The following is an 18,864-nucleotide window of genomic DNA, read 5'->3' on the forward strand; positions in this document are numbered from 1 at the left end:
ATTTGAGTCCATGAACTCTAGCACTTGAAGTTCTATTGCTAAGGCAGAGCTCAGTAGCTCAGGAGATGGGCTGATTCTCCAAACACATCCTTTAAAAACATGAGTTTAAAGGATAGCAGTAATTTCGGAGTATCAACATTTTTATAAGTCTTTTTGCCCCATATTTTACTGCTTCAAACAAGCAAGAAATTCCCTTCCCAACATTATCATGTAGGCATTGAATGATAACATTTCCGCAGAATGATTAAAACTCCTTAACAAAATCACTGCTTAAAAAACCAAATTTTATATGTTTTTTATCAAAAATGTTTGAGTGTTGAAATTCACCTTTATGGCCCAAATTCCTCTAATGACATGATCAACAGTCCCACAACCTAAATCGTCCTTTTGTTCAAAGTGAAAATATTCTTTCTCAGGAGAAACAGCTTTAATAATTTCAAGATGTTGTTGGAAAAAGGCTACTGGCTTGAGTAGCCGTTCTACTTGGCAAGTCCTTGTAACCAGTGCTCACCACACCCTGATGAGAAAGCAAAATAAATAGTTGTCAAAGCTTTCATGTATTGGAAACTTTTCACATGTTCACCACAGATCTGATGCCTGCTTTATACATGCTAGTAAATCAAATTTGCATATTACTACAGACATGAGTTACTAAAGCTTTCTTTTACAAGTTAAGGTTTCTGTGTAAAACTAATAGCTTACTCTGATGCATGACCAAAGAAAGTCAGCAATTTTGTCAGGAAGCCAGAGATTAAATGAGCTGGGAGGCCAGTCAGGGAACTGGTTACAAAACCATATGGTGCTTATTTTTGAGAATAAGAAATCAAGTACTTCTTCAAATGCAAAAACACCTCATGATTGTCTGATAAGAATCACATTGCACAATGTGTTTCACAGATTAATTGCACTCCAGTCAATCCCAAGGAAAAAGATAGTAATACCTTCAAAACTTAAATTCCTTCTAAGTACATCTAGATTAATACCATGTCTCTAGCATCCCTTCATATTATTTTGAAATCAGAACATCAAAAAAACCCAAACAAATCCTAATGCCATGTTCTGAAAACAATTTACATTGAATTCTGACCTTGAACACTGTACCCTAAGTTTTTGTTTCTTTCTTTCATTGCACCATTCCAGGATAGACATCTGGACATTAAGCTTGCCAGTTTATCTCATTTGAAGTCACAATGTTGGCTTCCATACACATCCTGGAGCAAATCACAACATAATAGTGAGGTATGGCAGCCCCAGAAGTCATCAATACAAGGTAAAATCGAAATACTGTGGTTGGATGCTTCACCTGGCTCTCCAGAACAGGCCACTGCGTCTACCCACTACGTGGGGGACAGTGGCAGCAAGCATTCTGCTTCATAACCCACTGCCCAGGTTGGTTCCTGATGAGACTTATTCCTTCTTGGGTAAATTCCCAAATACTGAAATGATAGCATCTTAAACTGCTTCAACTAATGGGTCTTTACAAACATAATTGCACCTTGATATCATCTTACCATTATATACTGCACGACCTTTCTTTTCCACATCACACTGGAACTTAGTCCTCATCTAAAAATTATATGAAATTAATGCTAACCCCATAAAATCTACCATTCATATTTAAAAGTGTTCTATACTGCTACTTTAAAATTGTGAAATTAGGAAAATCTCTGAATTTGTTTTTCTTTTCCTATATCTGGAATTGAACACTCAAAATTCTTGTAAATGAAGGAATTAGTTTAAAAGCATTTATGGATATCATTGTTAAAAAGGTTGTTACACCATCCTTATAAAAGTCACAGCGCATAAAGCACTCAAAGACAGAATTATCTCTGAATAATACTCCAATTTGTGGTTTCATTACTTATGAATGACTTTGCTTTATTACCCCACAACACTTTTGTAAGTACTCCATGACAGACTTGCTCTGACTTCAAGGAAAGACAATCTTTATATTACTATAATGTTGACTACTTTTTCATTTGTTAGAGCAACAGTGATGTTATTTGTATTTTCCCTGCACGTTATTTCTAAATGCTGGTGTATAATCTACACCTGACAATTGTCAAATTCTGCAAGATGAGGCATTTCTACTTTACTCCCAGCCTCAGCTCCATATAATTACTGATCATTCTTTCATTGACTTCATCATACTCCTAGTGCTTATAATTGAAGATTTTTTCCCCAATTTCATGTTTAAGAAAGCAAACCAAACAAGTTTAATAACTCTTACTAGAAATGGTAACTCTTACTAGAGGGGGCAGATAGGGAGGTATGTCATACACATAGGTGCCTTCAGAAGTAAATATAATGTATTAATTACTTGGAGTCTGAATTGAAAATTACTGGGAAATCATTAGCAAAGAGAAGCAAATACTCTAAATCACTGATTAAAAACAGGTAATACCGAATCATGAAGCCACTACTCCCTAACAGCTTTTAGTAAATACCTAGATATATGCATCTTTCACTAAGCATTTCATGCTAGTAGGGACATATGTTTGAGCCCTCCCACGTTCCAAGCAGAATTGTACCTGGAATAAGACCTGAACTAAGTCCCACTTTTTTACACCGTTTGGCAAATCACACGAGGTACATGAGGGCCTAATCTGTTCATGTGTGAGCAGTGCCTGTGCCATCCAGTTCCAGCTGGCTCCAAAACCCACACAAACAGCCTCTCACACTCCAAAAGCTGCCAGCCCAGCCCAGGGCACCCCTGCTCACACATGTGAGCCACTAAGGCAAGAGATGGGAAGAGACACAGAGAGACACACGGGGAATGCTGAGGAGACAGGCACCTGGTGAGACACTCCTGGAAGCAGGCATTGCTTACCAAAGGGAGTTCTATATCTGAGGAACAGTAGCCCAGGGATGACCCACACTGGTGTAGGGACAGCCAGAAGGGGTGGGGGTAAAACAGTTGTACACAAGCCCACATTCAAAGGGACTGGGATGGACTGGGTATAATATGCAGGGGAAAAAAAAAACCAAACTGAGGAAAGTTGAAGCTAGGAAGGAAGGAGGAACATGATATTTGTCTTAAGTTGGACCTGGGAAGTAAGGAGGCAGCGTATTTTAAATTATGTTCTCTTTTTCTGAATAGTCAAATCAATAATTTGAAGTTTGTGTTAATTAGAAATGAATTAACTAAAAATTCTGGTAGTCCCATGACAGAAAGAAACCTTTTAGATTGTTTTTGAATGACAATGTTTTGTTCCAGTGCAAAGCAAAGTAGAACTTTGACCAGAATGTTTTATAAAGTGTTAAGCAGTGTTCTAGATTCTAAGCCATATTTTCTTACTCCACCTGGTATCAAAACCCCTGACAGCAATTCCCATTGCTTTGGCAGCTACTGCTGCAGTCAGCCCAGCAACGCCACCACCAATTATCAGCCTCCAGAGAGATCAAACAGAGAGTAAAGTGCATTCTATGTTCACTTATTCCATCACATGCTGTGTCTGCAATATGCCTTATCTTCAAAAGCACTTGAACTTTAAAGAGCATCAGAGACAAAAAATTGTTAAGTACTTCAGAGAAATAAAAAAAAAAAAAAATCTTAACAATACAACATTGTTAAACAGCTGGTTTGGTCTAGAAGAGCAGGTGGTCATCTGTACAAAAGGTACCACATGTAGAAAATAAGAGAAAAATGTTAGAAAAAATAAGTTAAAACATGACTAGAGGCACTTTTTCTGTTCCATGGGACATAGACCTTAACTCAAACTTTGATAACAAAGGATGCTGACATTATTTGTCCACTTATGCAAATGCTTTCCTTTACTGTAGCTCTTGTCAGCTATCAATTCTGACAGGTATGCTGCAGCAGGTATCAGAGGCCAGGGCTCAGTCTCAGAATGGAGAAATAGACTGCCAGAAGATCCTTTAAAAAACAGTGACCATCCTTCTGAAGCAAGATGCGACAATGCATTTTTTACACTGAAAATAACTGATCAAGCATTTGGCAAAAAAAAAGAAAAATGACTGAACTAAGGCTGAACTAAGATGTACATAATACATTCACTGCAAATTTCAACTGCCCTTGGCTGCACTGTACTAAGGCAGGTGAGAGCAAACAGAAGTCCTTGATGTTGGTGTCTTGTCCAAGCAGAAGCAGGTCTAGTACAATATCTTTTTTGGAACCATCCTGGGAATAATCTAGTCCTGAGCCCTTGGGGAAGTTTTAAAAGATTCTGATCAAGTAAATTCTGTAACCAGAATGCTCAGATGCAGTTAAATTGACTTTTATAGGATGGCTTAAATATCTAAAGACAGTACCCAAATAAAATCTGAAGGAATCAAATGCTATTAGATATCTCTTAGAAAGATCATGTTGGAGAGCTGAACTGCCTTCTTACATTAGTAGTTCATCTTCACAGTACAAAATTTTATTCTTTAAATGCAACTGAACTTTCACAAGAGAAACTTGTTCTGCTGTCACTATCTGACCAGTAAAATCCCTGCCAAAGTGATTAGATGCCAGCACTACTGATTTGTACTTGTATAACAAGTAAACAAATATCATTGTAGATAAGTTGTGACACCATCAGATAAAATAACATTCATGGATGACACTCCCTAGGGAGAGGATATCCGGACACAACTTACAGAAGCAGAGCCAAATCCATAAACCAAATCAATTAGATAATTAATGTAAGTCTCTTAACGATAGCATAATGGACATCTTAAAGTAATGAATTTTCAAACAATACATTCAAAAGTAATTAAAATTTATACCAGTGGCTTGAAACTTAAATGTGTGTTGGAGGACAAATTCTGGAAAAAATGTATATCAAAAGTAGTCACTCATAGCATAAGGTATGAAGCATAAGCTTCTTGCAGCTGCAGCATTTGAATTATTTATTTTTTTAACCCTGTGGATCAGCTGACAAGCCTATACTTGACTCTCAGCCCACTTGCACATAACAGGGACAGTGTAGAGGGCTGCTCATAGCTATACCAGGAATTTACAGCACAGATCTGCTTGGTAAAGTAGGGCATTGATGAGCATATACTTCATGTGAACTGGAAAACAGGTCCAACACTTCAGCTCCCTTCAAAAGGAAATATGTTTGAAACAGAGACTGCCTGCATTGTTAAATTGTACAAGAATGCTTAAGTAGCATGCATCTCCTCCACTAAGTTAATACTCAAAAATATTTTCAGTTGATTGATCCTCATTCCAAGAAGTGGAGGTAGCCCCAAAAACATTTACTAGAATGATGCTTTGTGTGAACATTGTGTAGCTACATGGACCCTGCTAGAATATACCTTTGTTACAGGCTTTTTTGTTACCAACATCTAGTACTTGCAGGATGTTTTCTTGGCAGGTTTTGTTGGGATTTTTTACTCACTGGGGAATTAAGAAAAGAATTATTGATTCCTTCAAGAGAGTTATGTAGGTATGTAATAATTTGAAAAAGAGCTGCAGTTGTTTTATGCTTATTCTTTCAATAAAAGACTTTCAAACCAGATGAGTATGGGTTTCTCAGTCCATCATAGCATTTGGCCTAAAGGCCAAGCAACTTCAAGATTTCACTTAACAAAATGGAACAATTTGAAAATCCAGTTATCATCTCTATACTGTTCTTACTTTGAACCTTTTCCTCCTTCATTCAAAGCTTAAAAATCAAACTAAACTGGGCATGGGAATAAAATCCTCTTTATCCTAAAGGAGTAACAGATACAAAAACAATTTAATATCAATGATGTAAATGCTGAAGCAAGGTGCATCCAGAGCAACTCTCCTGATTCCTTGGTTACAGACAGCAGAGAAGGTAGTCCACTGTCAGTACTGCAGAAGATAGGCAGTCATTCTGGGAATCCCTATACAACTCTAGAAAATTAATATTTTGTAGCTAAAGATAAGTAATAATTTCTCCTTACTGAGCTTAATAACAAAATCTTTACTGGCTTTACTGAAGTGAAATTTCATGCAGTGGAAGGAAATGAAAGGCTGACAAAAACAAGAATCGTTAATACCCAAGTTGAGCCAGAGCAAGACAGCCATTGTACACACATGCTTTCTGTACTAGAGAAAAAACTGTTTTTCTTCTGTGGTGTGGGTGGGTACCATCTGATTCAGTGTCATAGCTATATAACTGAGGTAATAATTTATTTTGTTACACTGGCAAATAAAAGGATAAATGTTAAAACCAAATATTTTAAGAGAAGTTGGTATTCAAAAAAAAGAAAAAAAATCAACACTCTTTAAGGCCCTGTGTTAGAACATTGGAGGGAAATCAGAGAGTTTGACACTAGGTTAATTAGATTTAAATAGTTTCAGGGAGACAGAGAGAATGTGCAACAGGAAAATACTATTCATCTCTCTAGCCAGACTGCTTAAATTTACCAGAGCTGTCATCAAGACCTTTTAGAGACTAGTTGCATGATTTTGTTTATGGGTTCTGTAAAGAGAAACAATATTGACTGCTGACATTTATCATGGCTTATAATTTTTCTTCCCCATAACTTCACTGTGGTTGACTACATGAAAAGTGATTTGTTTCACTTCATCTCCTTTGCAAGAAAAAAGAATACCCATTGTAATAAGGTAAGAAGATGCAACTGAAAGCCCCACTTTAGATCATGAGGCTCTTTCGATTGCCAACACCACAAAACCTCCCTCCAGGATGGAAAAATAACAGTAGATTGTTTCCTATGATTTACTGAAATTGAGGAGTGCCAAACCAGGGAGGATTCATAACAAAGACACCTCCTTCCACCCACTTGCAAGCAGGTGGGTCACAGAAAACTGCTTTGCAACATTGTGCTGATCTGGCCAGGGTCAGAGTCAGCACTTAGACAAAGGGGTCACTGCCACCACGTGCCTAGAGCTGGCTCCATCTGAACCCGAGGGAGGTTTCTCTCTGGGATGATGTGAGAAATCTTGATATCAGAAAACCAAAAACATTAGACCAGACATAACTTACTCTTTAAAGCTCATCAAAATTTAAGGAAAGTTTTTCATGGAAGTATAAATGTTGTACAATTTAACACTAAAAGTTAAGGTCACTGTTTATGGATTCTCAAGCTACTTATAGTATCCAAGTCTTGGAGTTTTTCCATAAATAAAAATCCCAGGAAACAGTTGTTCTTTTACATACATGATGTTTACTGCTTAGGAGAGTGGCCCAGGGATGGGTCCAAACACCCTCCTTGCTAAGAAAGGGCACTTAAATTTTTCCTTTATACAGAGAGTAGAAGAGAAATGCATAAAATTACTTTGCTACAGCCTGTTATGCATGATGTGGAACACAGAGAACTACATTCACTCCTACCTCCACAGTGGAATGCTGTATCAGAAACACTGATATGAAAACCTCTTTTCAGATGATTTATGGATACAACAGTGGCAAGGCAGCAAGTGGCAGGGAAAATGCCTTGTTCAATGAAGCAGTTATGTGTTTGATACCTTTACCAAATTGATTCTGCTTCAGATGAACTGGTTCAAATTTAAAACCATTTCAATATGCAGCCTATGTACATAAATAATTGGTTCAGTATTCAAACTAGTTGTTTGTGTTTGGCAGTTTTTTTAATGAATTCCTTATAGAAATCTAACTGGCTTTGAAATCAGTTCCAAATCTGAATTGTTTCAAAATGTGTCTTATATTGAATGACAACTGGTCTTTAACTGTTGTTTGGCCACTAATGCAATGTGATACTACATGGGGAGCCAGAATTCAGAACCAGCAGGGAGAATTTTACACCTTTAGACATCAGAGGCTGCAGTTTAGGAAAGGTAACAAATTCTCTTACCCAATTCATACTGTCCCTGGGGCAAGGCCTCAAAATAAACACAGTAGCTTCAAGACAGTATTACGGGTTACACTCCAGGCTGCAGACAGTCCTGTTTGCATGTTGTGATCTGTTCACGCTTCCTATTGCAAACAATCTTAGATTATAGTCCTACTTGTGTGAGAGATTGTCATGGAAAAAGAATAAAAAGTGGTATGTTAAAGCTAGGCCAAATATAAGACACATTTATCATGCTGTCAATGGAATTTTTTACCATGTGTCTCAATGAATTTACTAAAATCAGGGGGTTTTTATACCTGTAATAGCCATAGGTCTTAAGCCATGTATAATGTCTTTCACAAAAAGAAAGACTGTTGTTCAAGCAGCAGGAAAAACCCCCAAACACGTGACACATATGCCCTAAAATAAAAAAAGCTCAACTTTTTGGGAAAGCAGTGAAAACCATTTCTCTGTATCTGCTTGTGTAAAGGTGAAGCTAGAAAATGGGGGAGTATCCCTAAAGCTCAAATTGCTATAGTTTCTAAACTGATGATCATATTTAGTTGACACAAATTAGTCTTCAGAATAAATATGGTTACATTATTCACAAATTACAAACATCTTTAATTATATATCGTTTTCAAACATTAATTGATACCCTGGCTTTTCTGCATTGTTCAGCAGAGAACTTTGGTTGTTTTTTCAACCTTATATTTGTTCCACTTTCAATTTTAGTTGATGTTTTACCAAGGACTAGACACCAGGAGGAGAGTGCAACCCATTTCTCACCATGACATCTCTTTGCTAAATCCCACACTATAGGTGTTCACTATTAAATTCTTACAGTGAACACATCTAAACCAGAAGATTATAACTAAATACAAAGACTGTTTTCCTTTCCAGATCATACCAATTTAGTTTTTATTTCACTTCAAAATTTCAACATCCAATGGATATCAGCAGACACAGTTTCTCTGAAGTTTGAAAATTCCATCCATATATCCAATCCAGTAAAGTTTCATGCACATATATTATTCTTAAAGAAGTATAATCACTGGTTGACCTTAGTGGGATGGTTAGCGTGAGAGAAGGTGGCAGGATTGGGCCCCAAGTTTTCATAAATAATACAACATCTCCAGATGAACATTCCACTGTTAGTTTTTATAGTGCCTTCCACAGCCAGCCCACATGGTCTCTCACACACATTCATAGATGCCAGAACAATAACAAATTAAAGTTTGGTTTATAAAAGGGCCTTGGCTCAGATGCTGCTTATACAAGTTTGCATGCTGTTTACCCTGAAAAAGGTGTGGAACTGACCACAATGAGGTGACAACCTCAATTCCACTCACACATGAGGTGAGAAAACCAATAACAAAACTGCAGGATTAAGAAAAGACACTTTGTCTCTCCTGGCTTGCATATGAATAAAGTGTGTTTTGTTTAAAAATAAAAAAATGAAGCCACTTTGTGGAGCAGGGGAAGGAACATCTCTCTTCCTCCTTAGTACATAAATGCATGCAAACATTTTATATATGTATATAAGGAATATATAGAAATAGATATATGTCCAATTGTACACACATACCCATACTACACATGATGATCCACAGAAGGATGAAGTCCTAGATTATTGTTGCCCTACCTTACCATCCCTTGCATTCAGTGAAGATTTTCATTCACTTCAGGGAAACTGTATTTCTAAGCATTACACTCTGCCTGTGCTGAGCACTGGTTCAAGGACATTATTAAACCAAAACCCTGCCTGTGCTTCCAAAACAGGGTTTGAGTGATTGAAGGGTTACACTCCACTTCCCTGAAGTATTCAGATTTACCTCCATGGCTTGGTACTCCAGAATACCCTTAAAATCCAATGTAGTCTGTTAAAATAGTAGGCACAGAGAATAAGGGAAATACCGTGGACGCTGACTCAGTTTCATCTATTTCTGTCCAATTCAACATGAATGTTCTCACAAACATCAAGTGGACCCATCTAGGCCCAAATTAGAACACTTCAAAAAAGGGAAACAAATGTTTCACCACACCCATGTAATTTCAAAGGTTGTCTGTAATATTTTTTTTTAATATTATATACAACCAAATGCCTGAATGCAAACATCTCTGTAAAACTTGGTTGTCCCAATAATTAACTGGGGATACCCCAAGCTACACTAATTACTAACAGAGATACAAAAACTGAAGTATGTTTGCTTAAACATACACAGTCAGTTCAATGCCAGAAAACATTCTACAAGAGATTACACAGACCAAGCAGATACATGTGGCAGGGACATTTCTATTAGAAACACTCTAAACAAAGCCATCTAGTCCAGAGTACATTTTGCTTAAAAGATATACACATGGCATTAGAGCAAAGCTGGGAACAACTATAAGAACTTTAATTGACTGAAAAAATAACTGCCAGTATTTATAATTCTACAAAGAGAAGTGTCATAACGAGTTCACTGGAAAAAAAAAAATCTCAGCTCTATCCTGCACATGTGCACATGATATTTTCAGGCCAGTAGGGCAGCAAAAACTGGAAGAAAAAAAAAATTAAGTAAAAAGGAAAACCTTTATTTGTGAAGTACCACAGAAAATTTGAAGGTTTTTGCTACAATTCTGAAAAGATACATAATGAACTTCATTAAAGAAAGAAAAAATGCTTCAGATACACTCCCCAGATTAATAGCTCTTCCCTATCTTTGGGGAGAAAGGCAGTAATTCTTCACTATCAGCAATTACTATACACAACACAGTTGCAGTATCTCAGCTGCTTGGTTAATGAGTAGAAGGTAAAGTAAAGTAAAACCTCCCTCTAATCCCTCCCCATTTGCTGTAGGAAGGAAAGAAATAAACACAGAATACCTCTGATGCAAGGTCTAAGTAACCCAAAGGAGAAGCAAAAATAGATTCTGGAAATGCTTAACCTATATCCTGTTCTATCCCATATGGCTAATGGAATTATACAAGTCTAAGAAACAAAAGATTTAACCCATAGTAATTTTTGTATTCTACATTCTTCTAAGGTCAAACAGAAAGACACTGCTCTCATTTTATTTATTAATCCAAAAGAACATTCTAATATTTTGCAAACTGGTTGCACAATTTAGAAAGAATTGGTTTTCAGCACTAGCCTTCAATCTGTAGTCAATTCTATACGTCATCTATATCAACTTCCATTCTTTGATGTTATGACAGCACTACAGACCAGCATCTGGTCTCTGAATATAGATTCCAGTTTTATATTGGAAATGGTATTTTCATTTAGATACCAAATTTGAAAAGGCTTAATCCTCAGATCTCTTGCACAACCTATCACTGCTTCAGTGTCATGCAAGTCACAAACACTATTGCCCAAAAGTGAAATACTATTCTAGGAGTTTGTGCAGTATAGCCCACATTGATAAAAAACACTCTAAACCTACTACTTCTGTTAATACAATTCTTTCCTTAGTCATTTTTGGGGGAAAGAAAAGGTCATTTTTTTATTGTCTCTATATATGCAAAAGCAGTAAAAGTTCTGGCAGGCCTAGAATCAACAGGATCCAAATCTCCATAAGATTTTTTTGAAAATTGGCAGACTTTAGCTTGAGAGCAAGTCTGTGAAACACACATTTTCAGACTCATACTTCTCCCCACTAGTAAACTTGTCATTGTAACACCTTTATTCTCAGCCTAAACCTGTGTACATTTCTAACGTCACTAATGTAGCTGTCCCCAAAAGAAAAAAGCAAAAAAAAAAATTATTCTTCAGCACCATGAACCAACAACCTAAAACCCAAACATCTCATTCTAAGCCCAAAGACAGGCTGTAATCAAGCCAGCATGGGATCTGAAAGCTGAACATTACTGCTTTCTCTTATACACTCTTTGTTTCCTTTACCAAGCTAGAGATTATTTCAAATCTTTGCTAATGAAACACAGCATTGTCTAAATCTGGAGCTTCATAAGCTCCCATGAGTATCTTCCACTTGCAAACTTACCTGTTTTAGGCCTGACCCTCCTTAGAACACATTTACCAGATGGTCCAAGTTACACTGGATATTATTAGATCCAATACTATACAATACAATAGACTGTCTGTAGTCTATCTAATAGATCCTAGACATCAAGTAAAAGAGCTGATAAAAAAATAACACTTAAATTTTGAACGCTTGCCTACGATTGTTGACATTAGCATAGGGTAAATTTAAGTCCTCCATTTGCAGAGCAGAAAGAATAATTACAGGAAACTTTACTACAGCATTTGAAGAATTCAGATACACGCTTCTTCATTCTGTGGTTTTAACTAGAATGGGAAATAGATTAACTGATTACATTTTTTAGCTGACATAAGCAAAACCACAGGAATACTTCTGAATTTCATGGTCTTGGAAGGTTCTAGTAAAGTAAATAGTTTTGAATAATCATGCTTCATGTCTTAAAACAAATTTAAGTCATTAAGAATATGAACCAGTAAACACTAGTGTACATGTACAAGGTTAGTTACAATCCTGCTCCTTCCTGCAGGTCAGTAAACTCATTAGTTACAGGTAAGTCCTCAACACAGAAGTGTTGTGTGCTTCCATTAAGAAAGGACAGATAACTAAATTACTGAAAATCATTTGCACAGTTTTTTTGTTTTAAAATCTCCTTTAGCTGTCTCATGTGTAGTAGGCATCCCATATAATTCAGCCTATTGCTGAACTTGGACATTTGGTTTTAGTAGATTTTCCTTTCTACATCTACATTCATCCTCCTAGTAATAACAGCACTAGTTTTATTGTTTCATTCCACACAGATCATAGACTATGCATTCAATCTAATCATTTATAGTGCTTCCTTTCTGACAAAGTATCTGCTGGATACTTAAACATTTAAAGTCCCCTTGCAACTAGTATTTGGTGCATCCAAGTCTAACCTTCTCCAGAAAATTAAGATTTTCCACAGCTCTTCCCAGTCTCAATATAGTTGGCAGCAATTTAAACTACATCCTTATGTCTTCTTACATTCTAAAGGAAATCTAAGAGCTTAGTTCAGGACAAAAAAATATTTGTAAAATACACACATAGCCCACTCCAGGTCCAAGTTCACTGGATAAAGCAACACATTTTGGAATAAGAGATAAGACCTTTTTAAAAACAGCAGCTATTGCGTGTTAGCCACTTGTTGTGTTACTTGTCCATAGCTGTTCACAGCATACACTAACAGTTTTCCAGGAATTCAGGAAAAAATAGGCCTTCATTGAGAAGTTAATAGCAAAAAACCAGCAAAGCACAAAAAGGTTTGTGAGGGAAGGTGGGCCCAAGGCATTTTTAAAGCGTATTTCCTTTCTGGCTGAACAGTGGCATCCAACAATTTACCAAGATAATTTTCAGGGGTTTGCCATTGCTCTCAGGAGAGAGGCAAATATATTTGAGACACATAATGAGGCACAGAACATTTGTAACTAGTTTGCATACAGGTGGAGTGTACAGCAAGAAAAGGCACCATCTATTCAAGCACAACAATCTATGAAGTCTATTCTAAACATGGAAGCATTACCAGTACAAAATGCTTTTGCACTCTGCATTAGAGAAGGGTTAACATCTCTTGCTGTTGGTTGGGTTTTTTTACATTTCTTTGCAGGGGTGTCACTATTTACATAGCAAGGGATTTAAAAGCCTCATTTAGGAGCAGAAATTAATGTGATAGACTATGAAAAAGGTTTAGACTTACAGGTGCTCACACAATTAGCTTCCTAGTGACTACCTCATAATCAGACAGCAGTGTATACCTGTCAGTGGCAGCAAGCCTTGCTGCAGGCTATTGTTTGTTTGTGTATTTACTCTGCCTTTCAGAAGTCTACTACGGATTACAGTGAAAAATGCTGCTAATCTAGTTTAACTATGCCTATAAAAGTCTGAATTAAAAAGTGGCACACACATGTGTGCACAAAATACACACACTTAACACCACAGTTTTGTAGAGGCCTAGCTCATTTGATTATAACAATAGGAACTGCACTTGAGCAATATTCTTCACATGATTCATTACACTTCTGCCTCAAAGGCTTCCTGCCATAGGAAATCTTTTAGTTTTTCCATTTAATTCTTCAACATTCTCTAAGCACTTCAAATGAAATAAAGTGTTCAAATATGCCTTTATGGCAAACAATTTCCATATTCTATTGATTTGTTTTCTCTTTTTTTTATTGAAATCTTCAAAGAATGTCCCTAAGGAAGTAATAGCGTATTAATTATTGTTTGGTTTATTCTTACAAGAACAGTAATTTAGATTATTTTATTATGTTCCAGACAATGATTGCCTAACCAGATAATGTAAGCAAAGTAAAGTAAACTGGAAACTGAGTTTAATTACAAAAACAATTGCTTGGATTGCATTTGTGGTTGAGAAATACCAATTAATTCAGTTCACAGTGCAGGGATGATTATCAGAATATCACAGTGATAAACAAATAATGCAGAAAAAAAGCTTTCATCAAGGAATAAATAATGCAATTGAAGAAAGTTGTAAATAGGTGCTGTAATGTCTCTGCAGAGACTCCTAATCTTGGTCTTCTTTGCCACAATAAGACCAGACAAAAATACTATGGTGGCCAAATGGGTGTTTTAACTTATACCAGACATATTACTCACCAGGAAGTAGTATAAGATTTGGTAAAGACAGACATGCACACTCTTGTCCTGTTCTTATTAACACCACAGTGATAAAACAGTGTCAGAGTCATTATTTCAGCCCAACATACCTGAAGATGAACTTCTGGAACCACATACACAAATCTTAAAGGCAGCATGCATCACTCTTGGTGTACAAAGTAGGCACTTCAGAGCTCAGACCCTGTGTTCACAGAAGTAGATGCAGATAAATCAGTTTTATGCCATTTGGAAAAATGCATTCCAGTAGCCATAAGTTTTTCAGCATCATAAAGCAAATTTTTTAGATTACAGGTAGATTTGAAAAGAGATTGGGGAGAGGGAGGGTGTTTACTTTAAAAATTTTCAGTACAGTACATTTAACATTCTTGAAAGATGCTGAAAGACTCAACATGAAACAAAAAGGAAAGCAAGAAGATGGGACTGACAAAGGCTGAGAAGGAACATCCTCTAAAATTTTTTTCTATTTTCAACTGCATGAATGACCACACATTTCAATTCATTCCACTGACAGCTTAATTACATAAACAAGTCTACTGGACCTGATGAGATGCATCCCAAGGTCCTGAAAGAATTGGCTGGTGTAGTTATAAAGAGTTTCTCCATCATATTTGGAAAGTTAAGGCAGTCAGGCAAAGTCCCAGTAACTGAAAAAGTGGGAATATCTCACCCATTTTTAAAGAGGATAATAAGGAGGATCATGGGAGCTACCAGCCAGTCAGCCTCATCTCAGTGCCCAGTCACATCAAGGAACAATCCTCCTGCAAGTTATGCTGCCACTCACATCAGAGTCTGCAGTGAACGGACAAAGGACAACCATTTTAAAGTGAATAGGGATAGATTTAGATTAGCTCTAAGGAAGAAATTCTTTGGTGAGACATCGAAACAGGTTGCCCAGAGAAGCTGTGGATGCCCCATCCCTAGAAGTGCTCAAGGTCAGGCTGAGTAACCTGACCTAGCAAAAGATGTCCCTGCCCATGGCAAGGGGTTGGACTAGAAGATCTTTAAAGATTAATTTCAATTCAAATAATTTTATGATTCATTAGCTAAAAAACAAAGCTCTGTGGATCAACAACATTTGTCAAAGTATATGTATATACTTGTGTTCATCAGGGAGGTTCATGACCTCATTTTGTCCTCATTAGGAGTTCAAATACATTAAGCATCCAATCCAACTGGGCTTTGAGTAAACAAACAATTCCTTATAAATTCTTACAAATAGCACACTTAGTGCATTCATCTTATATTTGCCACAAAACACTGACTCTACTGTGACATCAAGTTCTTACAATTCTGCCTGACATCTGCATTTCTCTGGAGTTTTGAAGGATTTATTTACTCTGAAGTGTCATCTTTCTGTTCCTTCAGGTAGTTTCCTTAACCACCACCAGTATATTAACTGATTGTGGAAAAAATTGAGCACAAATTTCCTACACTCTCTATAAGTTCCCCTTTTGTGTCAGTTTCATAATTTATTTCATGTGTTCCAATGCATGCCAAAACATCTGAATGAGCTTCAGGGCTGACAGCCTACAAATATCATAAGAGTAGTCTCCGTCAAAAATACAATTAGTAGTTTTCTGTAACTTTGGACTGAGCTCCCTCATTCTAAAAGCCTTCAACTCATTCTCTGAATACATAGTTCTACTGTATTTTTAAATCAGCTTACATAACCTCTTTTTTTTTCCAGAAAAAAATGATGTGTTACCAGTCAAGTTCCCTTGTAACTGGTCTAGTGAATCAAGCAGCAGCTTTTATTTAAACCCTACCCACATTTTTCTTCTCAAGACATGCACAAATAGCCTGTGTTCTTTCAGCACACTTGTGAATGTGCTTTGTGACATAGCCAAACACTACCATATTTTTCTTCAAATAACTTCATTTTCCTTCAAATGAAGTTAAAAAGAAAAGGCTTTTGCGGGCTCATTATAAAACCTGTAAGACTGACTTCTTCCTTCAGTGTAAAGCATTCAAATTTTAGACAATACATAAGACAATCTAGGCAAAAATAACTTCAGCCAGTATCATGACCAAGACCTGGTTTGGTCCTTACACTTGAAGAATCATTGGTACACCACTCTTGTGAGTTACATGGATGTTACAGACTAGCAAAGAACATCAATGATTCTGCACTGCTGTTACTATTTGCTTTTAACATCAGTGCTATCCTTGCCCTTTCACACCTAGCTCCTGGTCTTCTATTGCTGGATAGGAGTGTCCTGTCAAATTGTCTTACTACCACATTAGTACTGCTGCTGAGGTTCTTGGACCTGTTTGTAAGTCTGCATCGTAAGTAAGGAGGCAAATTATCTCCCCATTTTATTAATATTAAATCATTTACTTACATTAAAGGGGGAAAATAATTACTTTCCCACAATGCACATGTTTCTCATGTTCTAGGTGCCTGGCCTGAGCCATGGATGAGTAGGATTCATTTTAACTAATTCTCAACATCTTTTAGATGCAGACCCTGAACTATGTTCAAGTACTTTCAGAAAGGAGAGAAATATTTTCATGAGGTGTCTCAGCTGTCACATCTCAGGCTTTTTTTAGGAAGAGAATTATCTTCTAGAGGGACACAGTCAGGGTCAACATTTTTCTGCAAAAAAAGTAACTGCACACTGAAAAATTATAGGAGAAAAACCAGTATTGTATGAGCATCGTTCATTTGAAAGAAGAGCAAATGGACAAACACAAGACTGTTACAATAATGTTCTGACAGTAAATATGCCATACCAAACTTTTGGAAATGTTAATATTTAATGCACCCTTGCTTCTCCCCTCCAAAAAGAATGCATAATCTCTGAGCACATCAATAGTATTGTGAAAGCAACTTGCTTAAAGAAAAATATCTCTTCATAAGGACTATCCAAAACACATGAATAGAATGATTCCGAGGGGAAATTCTTAAGCATCTACTTTTATAGAAGATTACTCAGCCACTTAAAAATGAAATCTACTGAAATTCATAGCAAAAAAAATGGAACTCATGAACTATGAGGTAAAAGACAGATATGTTTTGGGCTTGGGGTTTTTAAAAAATAATTCTTATATTGAGCAAGATTTGTTCTCAAATTTTCCCAAGACAAATGAATAATACCTTCTTACAACATCACCACATCCTGTATATTACCGTAAAATCTAACTTTTGAGTTGTCATTGATGTATTTAATGAAAATTAGGTATAGAAAATTAATTTCTGTTTATTCCACAAAGAATTCAGCCTTTTACAATGGTCTAAGTCTACAGATTCTAGGTACAATGACTACAGATTTCATAGCTAGTGGTAAAGTTACTGTCACCTTTCTGATGGTATTGGAATGAAACTACCCTAAAACAAAAAAAACCCCACTTGCTATCTTTTTCATTACAAATTCAATAGAAATTTTTAACAGAAAGCAAAATGACAAAATAGGGGATGGGTTAATTATCTTCCAATGCATAATTCTATTCAGAGTGCAAAGGACATAGATCACATAGTTATTTTTAAAGTAATTTACCTTGTTGTAAACACCTTTTGGCTAAAGGCATTATCTTGACACCCAAAAGTTGTTTGAGATACAGCAAGATTACAGGATTATGAACTATAAAACATCAAGAACCTCTACTTCCTCTGCATGTTGCTATAAGTAACATTTTTTTTTTCTCCATTCTCAATTTATTTGCACTACTTCATTTTTAAATGTAAATATTTTACTCTCTGGAAGTAGTGATCAACATGACAGTTCATCTTTATTTCATGTTAGCAGGGACCTCAGATCTTATCCAGGGTTACACTGATACATCACACAGCTGTGTATGCGCACCACTCCAATTTAAATGTACTTTCACTGACATGGTCAGCTAACTTGCTTATAAATCATCATTACTACAGGTGTTTCTTGCCCCAAGATATGTAAGAATCAAACATCTCATATGAAACAGCTTTTCCAACAAAAATCACACAAGATTGAAACCGAATGTTAACCAATAACATCAGTAAGTAAATAAAACTGTTTTCATCAAGTCTTAGGACTTGAAAGCACTCAAGACAATCTAGACCACTTTCTGGCCCAAGATAGTATTAAGTCTATGTATGAAATTGCTGGAAATGTCAAGAACTATGGACACTACAATATCTTAGGAAATGTATTCCATTTCCCTCTATCTTAATTTACCAAGTATCTAGTTTAATTTATCTGCATTTATTCATCATATTCACAAGAGACACGCATCTGTTTTGGTTTTGCAACAGCCTTTTACACATCAAAAATGATATAAAAGTTTCAGTAAAGAAAGCCCAGTTTCACTTGACCTTCTTGTAAGTCCTACTTCCTAAGCACTTGTCATTCTTACCCTTCACCTTGGTGAATAATTCTCTTCATCCGGCCCACACCTTCCCTTAAATGTGACAACCAAGCCTGGTCATCCTAAAGTATGACACCATAAGGTCACTCCCTTCCCTATAACTCTGCAGCACTGCCAAGTCAAGTCACATTAATCTTAGTGTAAC

General features: G+C 36.4%; 1 long non-coding RNA gene across 1 annotated transcript in view; it reads right to left on the reverse strand.

Moving 5' to 3' along the window:
• The window catches only part of LOC121669862, a 50,124-nt gene that overhangs the window by 23,782 nt on the left and 7,478 nt on the right, over nucleotides 1–18,864 (reverse strand). The window contains exons 2-3 of the long non-coding RNA XR_006017916.1: nucleotides 15,043–15,164; nucleotides 14,465–14,556 (exon numbers count right to left, since the gene is read on the reverse strand). This is a non-coding gene — a long non-coding RNA (uncharacterized LOC121669862). The remainder of the gene's footprint in view (nucleotides 1–14,464; nucleotides 14,557–15,042; nucleotides 15,165–18,864) is intronic.

The sequence above is a fragment of the Corvus kubaryi genome, unplaced genomic scaffold (genome assembly GCF_017639235.1).
Source record: "Corvus kubaryi isolate FWS band 111438036 unplaced genomic scaffold, C.kubaryi_AGA036_p1.0 37394, whole genome shotgun sequence".
In the NCBI taxonomy this organism is placed as follows: Eukaryota; Metazoa; Chordata; class Aves; order Passeriformes; family Corvidae; genus Corvus; species Corvus kubaryi.